The sequence below is a fragment of the Bos indicus x Bos taurus genome, chromosome 4 (assembly GCF_003369695.1).
Source record: "Bos indicus x Bos taurus breed Angus x Brahman F1 hybrid chromosome 4, Bos_hybrid_MaternalHap_v2.0, whole genome shotgun sequence".
Lineage (NCBI taxonomy): Eukaryota > Metazoa > Chordata > Mammalia > Artiodactyla > Bovidae > Bos > Bos indicus x Bos taurus.
Window position 1 is genome coordinate 86,513,714 of NC_040079.1, and position 19,508 is coordinate 86,533,221.

The following is a 19,508-nucleotide window of genomic DNA, read 5'->3' on the forward strand; positions in this document are numbered from 1 at the left end:
TAGACTCTGCTCTTTCTCACAGCTTTCCCTGAAAGGTGCATATGTGGGGTGGGGAAGAGGTCCATTAGGAACCTGCTGGAAGATGGAAGAAGTGCCCCCCCCATTTCACGCTTGCAGAGAACATGGGACCAATCTGCTAGAGTACCTCCCATCATTCTATATTAAGATTTGAAGACTCATCCTATGGTCAATCATGTCTCCAAGATGCCGTTGGGATTTATTAGAGTTTTGTTCTTGGGAAATACCTAGTTTAACCACTGCATTCAGCAGATAAGGCAAGTAAAGTCTGAAGAGGAGAAATGCACTGCCCAACATCATTCCAATTAGGAGTCAGATTGGCTTTTCTTATTCTTGCTTATATTAATATATTCCTCCCTTCCTTAAGTTATTGAAATGATATTTTCTAGGGAAAGTATATAGTGTTTCCAAAGCTCTCTTATCATCCTCATCACATGAGAAAAAAGTTCCAGCAACCCAGAGCTTACTGTTTTTTTCTTTCACCACTGTTTGCTCAGAGTAAACACTCAACAGATCTGTACTAAATAAATAACATTGTAATGTTAAAAAAAAATATGCTGTTGTGGCCGAGATGGGGACTCAAAATTTAGCTGTGTTAGAGGTTTTACTGATGAAGGATGGGGTGCAATTTGTACCGTGAGATACCGAAGTATCTTCTCTCTTTCTGAAGAGGTGAGTGAACACCAGGACAGGGAAAGAGGCTGTGTCCACAGAAGGGCTTAACTGTGTATTTTTTTTAAGACCTGTGATGTGAGCACAGTTATAATTTGCATATAGTTTAAAGTTTTTCCCTTACATCGAAATTTCTCTAGTCATGGCTCTTCAGCAAAGCCAGTTACAGGAGCAACAGTTTTAGGATGGTGATGTTATCCTTTCCTCCAAAGTTCAGGACAGCTGAGGAATAAGGCACTAGAAAGAGATGACCTCTCAGCTCCGTTACCAAAACGCTGACCTGGAGAAGGGCTGGCCTGAAAAGCCCAGCCAAATCACCAAATCAGGAGTAGGGAAATGACAAGCCGGCTTTTGAGCTACAGAAGCTTGTTTTTTTTTTTTGTAATAATTGTACTTATTTTGGCTGTGCTGGGTCTTTGTTGCTGCACAGGCTTTTCTCTAGTTGCGGTGTGCGGGAGCTACTCTAGCTGTGGCGTGCGGGCTTCTCGTTGCAGTGGCTTCTCTTGTTGCAGAGCATGGGCTCTAGGGCATGCAGTCTTCAGTAGTTGCGATTCCTGGCCTCTAGATCACAGCTCAGTAGTTGTGGCGCCTGGGCTTAGCTGCTCTGTGACACATGGGCTCTTCTAGAACCAGGGATCAAAGCCACGTCTCCTGCATTAGCAGGCAGATTCTTTACCACCAAGCCACCAGGGAAGCCCCTATAAGGGCTTGTTTTAAGAGAAGTGGGCCTGGGTTGGATCCTGTAACAGGCAGGACAATGTGAAGACACTCTGGTGTCATTGTTGGCCTGGGTTGGCCTTGGGTCCCATGAGTGGTGAGGATCATGGGAATTTCCAACCTGCCTTTTATAATTGGGTCTCCTTGTTTTTCTAAGGTCGTTCCCTTTTAACACTCCTCCTCCTGTAATGAGGAGGCAACAAGTAAGTACAGCCCAAAACTTCAGTTTCTGGAGTCAAGCTCTGCTGCTTTCAATAGCCAGATGTAGATGGCCAGGAGTCAGGATTCTCACTGCTTGAGTAAGGAGATATCAGTGAGGCTGCTGCTGTGTTTACGTTGGTATGAAAATGAATGCTGATTCTAACCCTAATTCTAACGTTTCAGAAAACATACCATGAGCGTCACTACAATCCACCAGGAAATATCATCCCTTATTCACAGGAGAGGCCAGTGATTTTCAACCAAAGGGCCCCTGTTCTCTACCATTCTACACTCTTTTTCATTCACAAGCTCATTCAGATGTTTTTTTAAATATCAGTTCTATAACTTGGACAGAGATCTAGTTTCTGAAAGTGTATCAAGTCTGGGGTTGATATAGTTCAGGGAGAGTCTTGCTGTTTTACTGGACAACAGTCTGGTTTTAAGAAGTCAGATTGACAGTGTTCTCCCAACTGTAATGTCACCTAAATGACAAATATAAATGACATATATATGAAATATATTTCTATATTTTAAAATTATATAACCATCTGCTTAAGGGAAAGATCACGGTGAGCCTTGCCTGCCCAGGGACTTCTCCCAGGGTGGACTCTCCCACCTGAGGATCACTTAGGCTCCTCCCATCACTGCAACTCCCCACCCTCCATCAGGAAATAAACCCCACGCCCTTGTGATGGGGTGCACTTATGATCTATCAGTCTAGACTACTGCCTGCAAACCACCTGGGGATCTTGTGAAAATGTACATTCTGACTCAGAGTCTCCCAGCTCCCAGTTAACAGCTCCCAGAGGGGTACCAGTGCTACTGGTTTTTCGACCACACTCTGAGTGTCCAGAAAAGGTCTAGACCAGCATTCTCTAACATGGGTTCCCTGAAACTTTTTAAATGAAAAACAACAACAAATGTCCACAGACTGGAAAAGTTATCCCTCAGCCCTTCCTCAAAATACACTGTTACAAATCTGAGGAAGTTTTATGCTCCTATCAGTAATTATCTTAAACAGGACTCTCTCCATGGCTCTCTGATGATTTAAAGTTTCAAACTTCTCAGATAAGAGGGTGACTCTCATGACACTGTTTCAGCACTCTTAATACAATGCTTGCAATTTATTTCCTGACTGGGTGTGGAGTTAGGTAGGTCTTCATGGAGTCCTTGGGATGATAGAAGAAACCAAGTTTAAAAACTTGTGTTTTAATTGCCAGAGTGTTACAATAGGTGCAGAACTTGCTCAAAAACACATGGTAATTGCTTTGATCATGGAGTAAAAACCCAAATAATAAGATCCCAGAAGAGACACAGAGCCCAGCCCAGGGAGTGGGCACTTGGAAAACTGGGGGGCAGATATACCTTTCAGAACAGGGCACATCTGATCAACTAGGAAAGAAAGAAAGGAAAGGAGGCAATGAGGAAGGTAGGGGCTGTCTCTCTTCAGGTAACCTCTTTTGAAGCAAGGGCACAAGCTTAGGCAGCAAGCTACTCATTTAAATCCTAACCTTCAGTGTTCTCTGTTAAAGCTCTCTGTTCTGCTTAGCTTCAAGCAGAAACTGCCTACCCCACTGCCTGACTCTGGGTTTAGTTTCCTGACAGTCAGGGACAGCAGACAGAGCTTTGTGCCATGGGATTTGGGGGGCAAATCAAGCTAGACAGAAATTTCGGCTCTGATGAATGACTTTCGGCAAGTTACTCACTTCCCTGAGCCTGTGCAATGGGGATAATATATAGTATCTTTTGCCTGGGAGAGTTGAAAGTTGAGAGATTATAAACATGATGTATGTAAAAGACCCAGCCAGGCACAAGGCATTTGCTGTTTGATTTAGTATTAATACTACGGAGTATTAAAGAATGGAGCTACTGTTTATGTTAGCGTTCATACTAGCAAGCCATGCTGGATATGGCTTAGCAGCCAAGCAGCCACCTAGAGGCCAGTCTTAGAGTCTATAACTTTCCTTCCTTTTCCCACCTTTGTCAGGTAACTTGCATGGAAGTGGTGTGCTAGGGGTTGAGACTCAGTAGAAGGAGGGGCTGTATGTAAGACCTTGGCGAGGACACAGTCACAGTGACATGTCTGGAAGACAAGCGCCATATCATGCAAGGCTCAGCAAGTTCAAAGACCCAAACAAAGAGTGGAGCCTGGGACAGGACGTTCCATGAAGAGGAGACGTGTGCTTGTGCCTATGCTGGCGGCAGTGGGGCAGCAGCAGGAGGGTGCCTCCACGGGGGGGGCCTCGTTCTTACAAGAAGCGGCAGCTGGTTGCAGCCCCAGTCTGCAGCTTTTATGCTCTGTCACTTCCCTCTCACTTTCAAGTCATTGCCCAGGGCTGCCAAGACAGAGGGGGAAGTTATGAATCTAATCTGGGCTCAGGTCACATCTCTTGCTATTATTTTTTTCAGTGAACCAACTTTGGGGACGTTGTCTCTCTGAGCTTCATTGTGTTTTGTTAATCATGAAATTGGCATTCTTTACCTAACCTCCATCAGGGTTCATGACTAAGATTGCCAGATAAGCAAATAATGCAGAAGACAGTTCAATCTGAATTTTAAATAGGCAATAAATTATTTTAGTCTCTAGGACACAGTTGAATGTGGTAATTGTGTAGTATGTGCTGTGTGCTGTGTTTAGTTGCTCAGTCGTGTCCAACTCTTTGTGACCCCATGGACTGTTACCCGCCAGGCTTCTCTGTCCATGGGGATTCCCCAGGCAAGAATACTGGAATGGGGTGACATGCCCTCCTCCAGGGATTGTGTAACAATTGGTCCCAAACATTGTATGAGAAATACATTAAAAAAAAAAAAAAACTGTTGGTTACCTGAAACTCAAATTTAACTGGGTGTCCAATATTTTACTGGACAACCCCATTCATAGCAACTAAATGTTTAGCACAAAGAAGGTACTGACATGACTGCGAGCAAGGGCTACTCCTTCCTGTGGTTTTTATTTATTAATTTTGGCTACGCTGCGTCTTTGTTGCTTTTGCACAGGCTTTTCCTGGTTGTGGGAAGTGAAGGTTACTCTCTAGGTGCAGCGTGCAGGCTTCTCGTTGCCATGGCTTCTCTTGCTGTGGAGCCCAGGCTCTAGAGCAAGTGGGCTTCAGTAGTTGTTGCAAACAGGCTTAATTGTTCCTCATTTTTTAATGGAGGCAACATTGGTTTAAAATATTTCGTGTGTACAACACAGTTCAATTTATGTATATAATAACGGGTATACACCACCAAAAGTTTAGTTTCTGTCCAACATACACTTCGCCCTTTACACCCATCTTCACCTCTTCCTACCCCCTTTCCTCTTTGGCAACCACCAAGCTGTTCTCTGTATCTGTTCATTTGTGTTTTGTTTTTAGATTCCAAATATCAGTGAAATTAAATGGTATTTGTCTTCTCCTTCTGACTTGCATCACTTAGCATAATACCTTCCAGGCCCAGTCATGTCACAAACAGCAGGATTTCATCTTTTTTTAATTTATGTGTCTGTGAGCGTGTATCACCTCTTCTTTATCCATTTCATCCACTGAAGGACACTTAGTTTGTGTCCATATCTTGGCTGCTGTAAATCTATAACAAGCACAGGAATACATAGAGACAGAAAACAGACTGGTGTTGCCAAGGGGGAGGAGCTTGGGGGAGGGGTAGAGTGGGAGGCTGGGGTTAGCAACCTGCTCTTGAGTCTTCCAACAAATGCCTTATACACTCCCTCTAAATGCCTTATTTTCCAAACTAGAAAATACAGAACAACTGCATCATAATGAGACATTTCATTCACGTGCTTCTCATTCTGGAGCCTACAAACACTGATTCCAGTGGATGACTGTGGTATTTGTACCGTACTGACTTGTCAAGGCTGTATATTGTCACCCCGTTTATTTAACTTATATGCAGAGTACATCATGAGAAACACTGGACTGGAAGAAACACAAACTGGAATCAAGATTACCGGGAGAAATATCAATAACCTCAGATATGCAGATGACACCACCCTTATGGCAGAAAGTGAAGAGGAACTCAAAAGCCTCTTGATGAAAGTGAAAGTGGAGAGTGAAAAAGTTGGCTTAAAGCTCAACATTCAGAAAACGAAGATCATGGCATCTGGTCCCACCACTTCATGGGAAATAGATGTGGAAACAGTGGAAACAGTGTCAGACTTTATTTTTCTGGGCTCCAAAATCACTGCAGATGGTGACTGCAGTCATGAAATTAAAAGACGCTTACTCCTTGGAAGGAAAGTTATGACCAACCTAGATAGCATGTTCAAAAGCAGAGACATTACTTTGCCAACAAAGGTTCATCTAGTCAAGGCTATGGTTTTTCCTGTGGTCATGTATGGATGTGTGAGTTGGACTGTGAAGGAGGCTGAGCGCCGAAGAATTGATGCTTTTGAACTGTGGTGTTGGAGAAGACTCTTGAGAGTCCCTTGGACTGCAAGGAGATCCAACCAGTCCATTCTGAAGGAGATCAGCCCTGGGATTTCTTTGGAAGGAATGATGCTAAAGCTGAAACTCCAGTACTTTGGCCACCTCATGCGAAGAGTTGACTCATTGGAAAAGACTCTGATGCTGGGAGGGATTGGGGGCAGGAGGAGAAGAGGACAACAGAGGATGAGATGGCTGGATGGCATCACTGACTCGATGGACGTGAGTCTGAGTGAACTCCGGGAGTTGGTGATGGACAGGGAGGCCTGGCGTGCTGCGATTCATGGGGTCGCAAAGAGTCAGACACGACTGAGTGACTGATCTGATCTGACACATTTCTTAATTCTGCAAACTTCTAAGATTTTTGAACAAAATTTTATAGAATTATATGATAAAAATGTGTTCACAGAAAGCCACCCTTAGTGGAGTGGCAGAAAGGTTAAATTTTAAACAGTACCCAATAGGGCTGTAAAACCCCTGGGTTCATTTTGGCAAGTTAAAATATACTTATGACATGGAGTAACTGTAATAGTTGCAGTTAGTATTTAAAATTCTAGAAAAAGAAGAAACTTATAACTTTTCCAGGTATGTCAAAGGAAGTATTGACAAGTTTCTGTATTTCTACAGGGGGAAAAAGAACTGATTTTAAAAAATACAGGATCTTGTATACTTTTTAATGAGAAATTTTTCATGATGAAATAACTTTATAATGATATGATGACAGAAAATTAAGGAATTTCTTAGGCTAATCAAGGTTCAGCATTGTTGGAAAGCCTCAGGGCTTTCCTAAGAATCCTTGCCCAGCTCTCATCCAAGCGGTTACTGGCACGGGCAGAACCTTCTGAATCCTTCCAGGCCTGGGCACAGTTGCACAGCCCATCTCCAGCTGGACCTTCTGGACTGAAAAGGAACTGTGTAGTTTTGGAAGATGACAGGCCTGTTGCATCAAAGAACTTTGGTATTTGCTGCAACTGGTCTTCCCTGTAGCTCAAACGGTAAAGAATTTGTCTGCAATGCAGGAGACCTGGATTCAATCCCTGGGTTGAGGAGATCCTCTGGAGAAGGGCATGGCAATCCACCCCAGTGTTCTGGTCTGGAGAACCCCATGGACAGAGAAGCCTGGTGATCCTACAGTCTGTTGGATTGCAAAGAGTCAGATACGACTGCATGACTAACACTACTTGTTGTATGGGATATACTGAACACAAGATATTAGGCAAGAAAAATCATGGAATGACTCACTAACTGAAAAAGACTTTGAATCAACCCTGCTTACTTGTAGAGAGAATCCACATAATAATTCAGTTTAAGGAATATAGAATGATACACTTAACAGACTACAGAATTTTCCTAGGATTACTTTAATCCATGGGACTGAAATCATGAATTCTGACACAGAGACTTTCTCTCCAATTAAAATGAGATTTAGAAAATTAAACTTTTAATTTTGAGATACTGTAATTAACACCCAGTTGTAAGAAACAAAAAAGAGAGATCCTGTGTGTAATTACCTCCATTTTTCCTAATAGTAAAATCTTATAAAAAACTATCATACAATGTAACACCCAGGGTATTAAAGTGATACAGTCAAGGTACAGAACAATTTTATCACCACAGGACACCTCCTGTTACCATTTTATACAGCCACATCCAGGTCCCTTCTCACTCCTACCCCCTCCTTGACTTGTGACAGTCGCTACTCTCTTTGGATTTCATCATTTTGTCATTTCTGGAATGTTATGAAAATGGAAACAAACAGTCGTAACTTTGGGGGACGGGCTTCTTCACAATCAGCACCCCCCAGATTGTTGCATATATTTACAATTCATCCCTTTTTATTGCTGAGAGGTAGATCATGAGGTAGATCATGATAAGGGTCTACTGCTGTCCCTCAGTATCTCCTAGGGATTGTTTCTACGACTTCCACAGACACCAAATTCGAGCATGCTTAAGTCCCTTATGTAAAATGGTGGAGTGTCTGCATATAACCTACACACATCCTCTGTACACTGTAAATCATCTCTAATGACTTATGATGCTTCAGTTCAGTTCAGTCGCTCAGTCCTGTCCGACTCTTTGTGACCCCATGAATTGCAGCACGCCAGGCCTCCCTGTCCATCACCAACTCCCGGAGTTCACTCAAACTCACGTCCATCGAGTCAGTGATACCATCCAGCAGTCTCATCCTCTGTCGTCCCCTTCTCCTCCTGCCCCCAATCCCTCCCAGCATCAGAGTCTTCCAATGAGTCAACTCTTTGCATCAGGTGGCCAAAGTACTGGAGTTTCAGCTTTAGCATCAGTCCTTCCAAAGAACACCCAGGGATGATCTCCTTTAGGATGGACTGGTTGAATCTCCTTGCAGTCCAAGGGACTCTCAAGAGTCTTCTCCAACACCACAGTTCAAAAGCATCAATTCTTCGGTGCTCAGCTTTCTTCACAGTCCAACTCTCACATCCACACATGACCACAGGAAAAACCATAGCCTTGATTAGATGAACCTTTGTTGGCAAAGTAATGTCTCTGCTTTTCAATTGCTCAGCTTTCTTCACAGTCCAACTCTCACATCCACACATGACCACAGGAAAAACCATAGCTTGACTAGACGAACCTTTGTTGGCAAAGTAACATCTCTGCTTTTCAATATGCTATCTAGGTTGGTCATAACTTTTCTTCCAAGGAGTAAGCGTCTTTTAATTTCATGGCTGCAATCACCATCTGCAGTGATTTTGGAACCCCAAAAAATAAAGTCTGACACTGTTTCCACTGTTTCCCCATCTATTTCCCATAAAGTGCTAGGACCAGATGTCATGATCTTCATTTTCTGAATGTTGAGCTTTAAGCCAACTTTTTCACTCTCCTTTTTCAATTTCATCAAGAGGCTTTTTAGTTCCTCTTCACTTTCTGCCATAAGGGTGGTCTCATCTGCATATCTGAGGTTATTGATATTTCTCCCAGCAATCTTAATTCCAGGTTGTGCTTCTTCCAGCCCAGCGTTTCTCATGATGTACTCTGCATAGAAGTTAAATAAGCAGGGTGACGGTATACAGCCTTGACGTACTCTTTTTCCTATTTGGAACCAGTCTATTGCTCCATGTCCAGTTCTAATTGCAGCTTCCTGACCTGCATATAGGTTTCTCAAGAGGCAGGTCAGGTGGTCTGGTATTCCCATCTCTTTCAGAATTTTCCAGTTTATTGTGATCCACACAGTCAAAGGCTTTGGCATAGTCAATAAAGCAGAAATAGATGTTTTTCTGGAACTCTCTTGCTTTTTCCATGATCCAGTGGATGTTGGCAATTTGATCTCTGGTTCTTCTGCCTTTTCTAAAACGAGCTTGAACATCTGGAAGTTCACGGTTCACGTCTTGCTGAAGCCTGGCTTGGAGAATTTTGAGCATCACTTTACTAACATGTGAGATGAGTGCAATTGTGCGGTAGTTTGAGCTTTCTTTGGCATTGTCTTTCTTAGGGATTGGAATGAAAACTGACCTTTTCCAGTCCTGTGGCCACTGCTGAGTTTTCCAAATTTGCTGGCATGTTAAGTACAGCATTTTCACAGCATCATCTTTTAGGATTTGAAATAGCTCAACTGGAATTCCATCACCTCCATTAGCTTTGTTCGTCATGATGCTTCCTGAGGCCTACTTGACTTCACATTCCAGAATGTCTGGCTCTAGGTCAGTGATCACACCATCATGATTATCTGGGTCGTAAAGATCTTTTTTGCACAGTTCTTCTGTGTATTCTTGCCACCTCTTGCCTCCTCTGCTTCTGTTAGGTCCATACCATTCCTGTCCTTTATCGAGCCCATCTTTGCATGAAATGTTCCCTTGGTATCTCTAATTTTCTTGAAGAGATCTCTAGTCTTTCCCATTCTATTGTTTTCCTCTATTTCTTTGCATTGATCACTGAGGAAGGCTTTCTTATGTCTCCTTGATATTCTTTGGAACTCTGCATTCAAATGGGTATATCTTTTCTTTTCTCCTTTGCTTTTGGCTTCTCTTCTTTTCACAGCTATTTGTAAGGGCTCCTCAGACAGCCATTTTGGTTTTTTGCATTTCTTTTCCATGGGGATGGTCTTGATCCCTGTCTCCTGTACAATGTCATGAACCTGATAGTTCATCAGGCACTCTGTCTATCAGATCTAGTCCCTTAAATCTATTTCTCACTTCCACTGTATAATCATAAGGGATTTGATTTAGGTCATACCTGAATGGTCTAGTGGTTTTCCCCCACTTTTTTCAATTTAAGTCAGAATTTGGCAATAAGGAATTCATGATCTGAGCCACAGTCAGCTCCTGGTCTTGTTATTGCTGACTGTATAGAGCTTCTCCATCTTTGGCTGCAAAGAATATAATCAATCTGATTTTGGTGTTGACCATCTGGTGATGTCCATGTGTAGAGTCTTCTCTTGTATTGTTGGAAGAGGGTGTTTGCTATGACCAGTGCGTTCTCTTGGGAAAACTCTATTAGTCTTTGCCCTGCTTCATTCCGTATTCCAAGGCCAAATTTGCCTGTTACTCCAGGTGTTTCTTGACTTCCTACTTTTGCATTCCAGTCCCCTATAATGAAAAGGACATCTTTTTGGGGTGTTAGTTCTAAAAAGTCTTATAGGTCTTCATAGAACCATTCAACTTCAGCTTCTTCAGCGTTACTGGTTGGGGCATAGACTTGGATTACTGTGATATTGAATGGTTTGCCTTGGAAACAAACAGAGATCATTCTGTCATTATTGAGATTGCATCCAAGTACTGCATTTTGGACTCTTCTGTTGACTATGATGGCTAGTCCATTTCTTCTAAGGGATTTCTGCCCACAGTAGTAGATATAATGGTCATCTGAGTTAAATTCACCCATTCCAGTCTATCTTAGATTGCTGATTCCTGGAATGTCAATGTTCACTCTTGCCATCTCCTGTTTGACCACTTCCAACCAGTCTATCCTAAAGGACATCAGTCCTGGGTGTTCATTGGAAGAACTGATCCTGAAGCTGAAACTCCAATACTTTGGCCACCTCATGTGAAGAGTTGACTCATTGGAAAAGACCCTGATGCTGGGAGGGATTGGAGGCAGGAAGAGAAGGGGACAACAGAGGATGAGATGGCTGAATGGCATCACCGACTCAATGGACGTGAGTCTGAGTGAACTCCAGGAGTTGGTGATGGACAGGGAGGCCTGGCGTGCTGCGAATCGTGGGGTCACAAAGAGTCCGACACGACTGAGTGACTGAAGTGAATAACCAATTAAAAGTATACAGCTCCCTTGCTAATACTAGCAAGTGGGGCACTCTCCATCCCCCTCTGATTTCTATGTCAGAAGCTTTTTCTGTCCTCTGTCACTTTAATAAAACTCTGCTACACAAAAGCTCTTGAGTGATTAAGGCTGGTGTTTGGTCCTGAAGCTAGATCTTCTTCAGAGACCATGTTCACCAGAAGCTATCACCACTATCTGCTGCTAGTGTTTTTATTAATGCCATCTGCAGAGATTAGCATATGACTCTTCTTTCTAGGCTTTCTCCCTTAAAGTTGTGAAATTGTTGAAGCTACCCTTTTGAAGGAAAGGTAGGATCAAAGTTTGCTTTCACCAAATGTAATTCCTTTATGTTCTGCTTTATAACTTGACCACGATGGCTGCTCAGAGTAGACCACTAACATGAACATTCTTCCCTGTTCTATTAGAATAAAATTTACATCAAGGCTCTGTTGTTAACAGGTTTGCTTTAGACCAAATGCCCTTGTTAATCATTTTAACGTAACTTATGACTGCCCTTTGTAACACAGATGTCTTTAGGATTAACTCTCAGGCCTTCCCTGGTGGCTCAAATGGTAAAGAATCTGCCTGTAATGTAGGAGACCTGGGTTCGATTTCCAGGGTTGGGAAGATCCCCTGGAGAAGGACATGGCAACCCACTCTAGTATCCTTGCCTGGAGAAGCCCATGGACGGAGGAGTCTGATAGGCTATAGTCCATGGGGTCGCAAAGAGTCAGACACGACTGAGTGACTTTACTCACTCACTCACTCACTCACTCTGTGTCCGTGGAAACAGGATATCTATATTCTTTCAGAAGCACCTTAGGAAAATGATCTGACTGCTTTTATTTTTAAGCTTCCTTTTGAAATGAAAATTTGTTCCAACGTGGATTTTAAAGATTCAGCAAAATTGTTCATGAATGACTTGTTTTACTCCATTTTTTCCAGCTTTATGGAGGTAAAATTGAAAAATAAAGTGTATACAGTTAGAGTGTACAGCATGATAATTTAGTATACACTGTGAATGATTACTATGATTATCACAATCAAGTTAATTAACACAACCATCACCTCACATAATTACATTCATCTCTTTTTTCCTTTTCCTTCTTTTTTTTCCTTTACAATGAGAGTACTTAAGATCTGCTCTCAGCAAATTTCAGGTATATGTTACAATATTACTAATTATAGTCCCCATGCTGTGAGATCCCCAGAACAAGTTCATCTCATAACTGAAAGCTTGACTAGTTTTAGAAGCATCCCTTCATGTTCTAGAAATTCCTATTAATTAAATATCTATCTCTGGTCTCAAGTGTTCCTTTCATATTCAGACTCCAAATTATCTGATTTTTCTCCTTAAAGAGATATAAGCTGTTTCTCTCCTTTTTTTGAACCTTGTTTTATTATCCTAAAATTTTTTTCTTCCCTATTAAAGATGAACTGCTATTGAAATTATATTCTCCTATGAATCAGACTGCTTATAAATGTGAGTTAAATAGATAACCGGTTTTAAATTTCATTCTTTTTTATCTTGTATTTCTAAAACTCAAAAAGAATTTGTGAGGAGAAGAAAAAAATTGCAGATGATTATATTTAATAATCCATTTTTAATTTCAAAAATTCAGATATATAAGATATATTAGGTGCAAAAATAATTGCAGTTTTACATTGTTGAACTTTGCCATTTGACACTAGGATAGATTCTTAAATAAATGTGATTTTGTTATACATCATTTTCTTGTACATTTCTTTTTTTTTTTTGCTAATGACTTATTACTTGCTGTTTATTTTACACTCATTTTAAACTATGAACTGATGTTAAACAAAAAGCAAATTCGAGTGATTTTTTTTTTATTCAAGTTCAAAAAGGGTCGTACAGCAGTCGAGACAACTTGCAACGTCAATAATGCATTTGGCTCAGGAACTGCTAATGAATGGACAGTGCAGTGGCGGTTCAAGAAGTTTTGCAAAGGAGACTAGAACCTTGAAGATGAGGAGCATAGTGGCCGGCCATCGGAAGTTGACAACTACCAACTGAGAGCAATCATTGGAGCTGATCCTACACGAGAAGTTGCCAAAGAACTCAATGTCTACCATTGTATAGTCATTCAGCATTTGAAGCAAACTGGAAAAGTGAAAAGGCTCGATAAGGGGGTTCCTCATGACCTGACTGCAATTAAAAAAAAAATCATTGTTTTGAAGTGTTATTCTACACAACAACAATGAACCGTTTCTCAGTCAGATTGTGTCATACGTAGAAAAGTGGATTTTATATGACAATCGGTGACAACTAGCTCAGTGGCTGAACCGAGAAGAAGCTTCAAAACACTTCCCAAAGCCAAATTTGCACCAAAAAAAGGTTATGATCACTGTTTGGCGGTCTGCTGCCTGCCTGATCCACTACAGCTTTCTGAATCCCAGCAAAACTATTGTATCTGAGAAGTATCCTCAGCAAACTGATGATACGTACTGAAAACTACAGTAACTACAGCTGGCATTGGTCAACAGAAAGGACCCAACTCTTCTCCACAACATCCAACTGCATGCCACACAACCAACACTTTAAAAGTTGAATGAATTGGGCTACAAAGTTATGCCTCATCTGCCATATTCACCTGACCTCTTGCCAACCACCTACTACTTCTTCAAGCAATACAACTTCTTGAAGGCAGAATGCTTCCACAATCAGCAGGAAGCAGAAAATGCTTTCCAAGAGTCTATCAAATCCTGAAGCACGGATTTTTATACTACGGGAAGAAACAAAATTATTTCTCATTGGCAAAAATGTGTTGATTGTATGGTTTCTATTTTGATTAATAAAGATGTATTTGAGCCTAGTTAAAATGATTTAAAATTGATGGTCCGAAACCACAATTACTTCTGTATCAACTTAATAATTCACACACTATAAAATTTACCATCTTATTTATAATATACAATTCAGTGTTTAAAAAATATATTCACAAGGTTATGCAACCACCACCACCATCTAATTCTAGAACATTTTTATCACTCCAAAAGGAAATTCCACATCCACTACCAGTCTTTCACCTTTCCACTCACCACTCCCACCTCAGCTTCTAGTAACTACAAATTTACTTTCTGTCCCTATGGATTTGCTTATTCTAAGAATGGAATATTATTTATGGAATCATGTAAATATTATTTTAGGTAAGTGATCTTTGTTTGCCCTCTTTTACCTACTGTAATGTTTTCAAGGTTAATCCATGTTTTATCAGTACTTTGTACCTTTCTGTGGCTAAATAATATTCCGTTGTATGGCTGTATAATAGTCTCCTTATCCGTTTCTCTGTTGCTAGACTTTAAGGGTTGTTTCTACCTTTTGACTATTGTGAACAGTGCTGCAATAAACATTTGTATGTACATATTTGTTTGAGCTGTTGTTACTGTTAGCTGCTAAGTCGTGCTTGACTTTTTGCGACCTCATGGACCAGGCCAGGCTTCCCTGTCCTTCACTATCTTCCAGAGTTTGCTCAAATTCATGTCCTTTGAGTCAGTGATGCCATCTAACCATCTCATCCTCTGCTGCCCTCTTCTTCTTTTGCCTTCAGTCTTTCCCAGCATCAGGGTCTTTTCTAATGAGTTGGCTCTTCACATCAGGTGGCCAAAGTATTGGAGCTTCAGCTTCAGCATCAGTCCTTCTAATAAATATCCAGGGTTGATTTCCCTTAGGATTGACTGCTTTGATATCCTTGCAATCCAAGGGACTCTTAAGAGTCTCTTCCAGCTCAATTCAAAAGCATAAATTCTTTGGCACTCAGCCTTCTTTATGGTCCAACTCTCACATTCTTACAGGACTACTGGGAAAACCATAGCTTTGACTACATGGACCTTTACTGGCAAAGTGATGTCTCCCCTTTTTAATACACTGTCTAGGTTTGTCACAGCTTTCAAGAAGCAAGCGTCTTTTAATTTCATGGCTGCAGTCACCATCTACAGTGATTTTGGAGCCCATGAAAATTAAATCTGTCACTGCTTCTACTTTTTTCCCATCTACTTGCCATGAAGTCATGAGACCAGATGCTATGATCTTTGTTTTTTGAATGTTGAGTTTTAAGCCAGCTTTTTCACTCTCTTCTCTCACCTTCATCAAGAGGCTCTTTAGTTCCTCTTTGCTTTCTGCCATTAGGGTGGTATCATTTGCATATCCAAGGCTGTTGATATTTCTCCATGTAATCATGATTGCAGCCTGTGATTCATTCAGCTCAGCATTTCATATGATGTACTCTGCATATAAGTTAAAGGAAGGGTGACAATATACAGCCTTGTCATACTCCTTTCCCAATTCTGAACCAGTCAGCTGTTCCATATAAAGTTCTACTGTTGCTTCTTAACCCACATACAGGTTTCTCAGAAGACAGGTAAGGTGGCCTGCTATCCCATCTTTTGAAGAATTTTCCACAGTTTATTGTGATCCACACAGTCAAAGACAGTGCAGTCAATGAAGCAGAAATAAATGTTTTTGTGGAATTACCTTGCTTTTTCTATGATCCAATAAATTTTGGCAATTTGATCTCTGGTTCTTCTGCCTTTTCTAAATCCAGCATACATCTGGAAGTTCTTGGCTTGAGTACCTATTTGTTTGCATGCCTATTTTCAATTCTTTGGGGAATATATTTGGAAAAGAAATTGCTGAGCTGCGTAGTAATTCTATGTTTAACATATTTAGGAATTGCCAAATGCTTTCCAAAGTGGCTGCACTATACTACTCAGACATAAAAAAGAACAAAATAATGCCATTTGTAGCAACATAGATGCAAGTTGAGATTACCATACTAAGTGAAGGAAATCAGAAAGAGAAAGACAAATACCATGTGATATCACTTATATATGAAATACAAAATATGACACAATTGAGCCTATCTACAGAAACAGACTCGTGGACATAGAAAACAGGCTTGTAGTTGCCAAGGGAAAGTGGAGTAAGGGAGGGGTGGAATAGGAGGTTGCGGTTGGCAGATATAAGCTATTATATATGGAATGGATAAACAACAAGGTTCTACTGTATAGCACAGAGAACTATCTTCAATATCCTATGATCAACCATAATAAAATATTTTAAAACTGTGTGTGTGTGTATATATATACGTGTGTGTGTGTGTATATAGCTGAATCACTGTGCTGTAAAGCAGAAATTAATGCAACATTGTAAATCAATTAAAAATACTTCAGTTAAAAAAAAGTAGCTGCCCTATTCTACATTTCCACAAGCAATGTTCAAGGATTCTAATTTCTCCACATCTTTTCTAATCCTTTTATTTTGCTTTTTTTTTTTTGAAAAAATAGTCATCCTAGTGGGCACAAAGTGCTTTCTTATTGTAGTTTTGGTGTGTACTTCCCAAATGGTTAATGAATTGAGTATCCTTTCATACACTTTTTGGCCATTTGTATATCTTCTTTGAACAAATGTCTTTTCAAATCTTCTGCTCATTTTTTTAATCGAACAGATATTTTAAAAATTTTGTCTTGTTTTAGGAGTTCTTTATATATTCAGGATACTAGACCCTTCAGATAGACAATTTTCAAATATTTTCTAATATTCTGTAGGTTGTATTTTCACTTTCTTGATTGTGTCTTTATATGTAAAATTTTTTAAAATTTTGATGAAGTGCAATTTATGGGGTTTTTTCCCCTTTGTTGTTTGTGCTTCTGGTGTCATTTCAAAGAATGTGCGTCAAACTAAGGTCTTTTAAAGTGAAATGTCAATAGAATCCTTTCTTCTTCCTCACTAGTACAAGCAGTACTCATGAACTAGTAAAGTACTGGCAGTACTTTAATGGATCTGCAAGTCTTTTATTTACATACTGTTATGAACTGATTCTATCCCCTAAAATTTATATGTTGAAACTGTAATCCCCATTACCTCAGAATGTGACTGTATTTAGAGACAGAACTTTTAAAGAGATAATTAAGTTAATGAGAGGTATTAGGGTGGTCCCTAATTCAGTCTGACTAGTGTCCCTGTAAGATTAGGACTCACAGACACTAGGGATACAAATGCACAGAGAAATGGCCATGTTGAGGACACAGCAAGAATAGGCCATCTGTAAGCCAAGGAGAAGGGCCTCAGGAGAAACCGAACCTGCTGATGCCTTGATCTTGGACAACCAGCCACCAGAATTGTGAGAAAATTAATTTCTGTTGTTTAAGCCACCCAGTTTGTGGTATTTTATTATGACAGTCCTACAAAACTAGTACTCATGTAGTGGAATTTATATCCCAATTTACTTGCAGATCATTACAGTATTGGTAACATCGAGGGGCATATTTATTCTTTTCAATGCTAATGACCTTCTGCATCAGTTTGCTTCTTTTTGGGAAAAGATTTGAAAAATGACCAAAATTTCCCCTCTGTTTCAAAATTTTCCCTCTGGACTTTGGATATTTGAACCTTGACATCTGACAGCTTCTGATATCAATGGTGACTTATGTAAGTTGGAACTAAGTCCAAGGAAGTATGCTTTGATTTTGTAAAATAATTTGAGATAAGTAAATAAATTGAATTTGGGAAATCAACTGTAGCTAAAATGAATTTCCACATGGATGGGTCTTCAAATTGCCTACACAGACCTATTTGAGCTTTGTGGCCCATTGGGGGAAAGGAGACCAGGTTCACTAAAGTGAGCAGAGTTGTTAAGGAATAGTATCCATTTCAAAATGCCTAACTTGGTCAGGTAGTGTCTCAAATTAAAAATTAACCATTGGGACTTCTTTGAAGGTCCAACCTTCTGCACTTCCACTGCAGGGATTGAAGGTTTGATCCTTGGTCTGGGAAAACTGAGATCCCACATGCCACATGGTATGGCAAAAAAAAAAAAAAAAAAAGTCTTTGAATGTCTGCAATCAACCCAAGTTTCAAAACATCACCTACTTGAGATTTAACAACTTGAACTGTTTTGTTTTATTTTTATGAAAAACTAAATATTATACAGTCATTCTAATGACAGGCTAGATTATTCAGACCAACAACCCTGTTGAAAATGTAAATTCTTGTGTTAAACATGGGAACAGTCTCCTTAAAAACAGATGAATGCCCAACCATGGGATCTGACCTTTGGTTCTGAAGCACTGCACAGCAAGAGAATCAGGAAGCAAAATCTGATGCTGCCTGAGGTACAAAATCTAAGGACACATTCTTCACACCAAACTGGCTCCTTACAAATAACTGCATAATCAAACTAACACTTACAAATACCTGGAGCCCAAATTTTCTTCCACGGAGTGACCCAAACACCTGAAGCTGTAAATTAAGCTTAAAGTGACCCCAAGTTAGCACATGTCTAAAGGCAACTGTCAAGAAGGCAAGTAATTTCTGGATGGAGGAAGTCACATCCATCCAAGACCTCAAATTTTCCCTAAAAATAACCTCAGAACGATGAGTGGCACACGATGAAAACAAAGTAAACAACAAAATAAGTCACCGTGAAAGAAAATAAGCACAACAACAGAAAGACATCAGATACAGGAACTATTAATACTAGGAAAGCAATGTTTTATACTGTTATCAGAAAATTTCAGAAAGGAGCCTAAAGGTAACTTTAGGAGAAAGTATAAAGAGTGAACTAAAGTAAGTGAAAAAGAACAAATAAAATTTTTAAAATAACTGCAGTAATTTCAAATAAAAATTCTATAGCTATGAACTGTGTAAAAGATACTAAGAGACTTAATGAACTGGAAGACAGAGCAGAAGAAATTATTGAGAATGTGATTTAGAGAGAAAATAATGGGAAGCACAGAAGGAAAATTAAGAGACAGAGAGAATGGAGAAAGAAGGTAGCATATAGGTGTAAGAAGTCCCAGAAGAGTAGAGAGAATGGAAAAGAAATAACATCAACAAGGTAATCGCTGATAATTCCCCCCAAATGAAGAAATACAGTGATCTTTTGATTTAAGAATGAATCTCAAGGACTTCACAAAAATAGATTTCAAATACAAAATAGGGGGGCTTTCGTAGTGGCTCAGGGGTAAAGAATTCACCTGCCAATGCAAGAGATACAGGTTTGAGCCCCAATCTGGGAAGATTCCACATGCCATGGAGCAACTAGTCCATGCACCACAACTACTGAACCTGCGCTCTATAGCCACAGCTACTGAGCACACGAGTCACAACTACTGAACCCTGCACCCTAGAGTGCGTGCTCAGCAACAAGGGAAGCCACTGCAACTAGACAGTAACCCCTGCTTCCCACAACTAGAGAACAGCCCATGTAG

General features: G+C 40.3%; 1 pseudogene; it reads left to right on the forward strand.

The window, feature by feature from the left end:
• The first annotated feature begins 579 nt into the window (after window positions 1–579).
• LOC113890915 lies at window positions 580–14,664 on the forward strand (annotated as a pseudogene).
• Window positions 14,665–19,508: the final 4,844 nt, after the last annotated feature.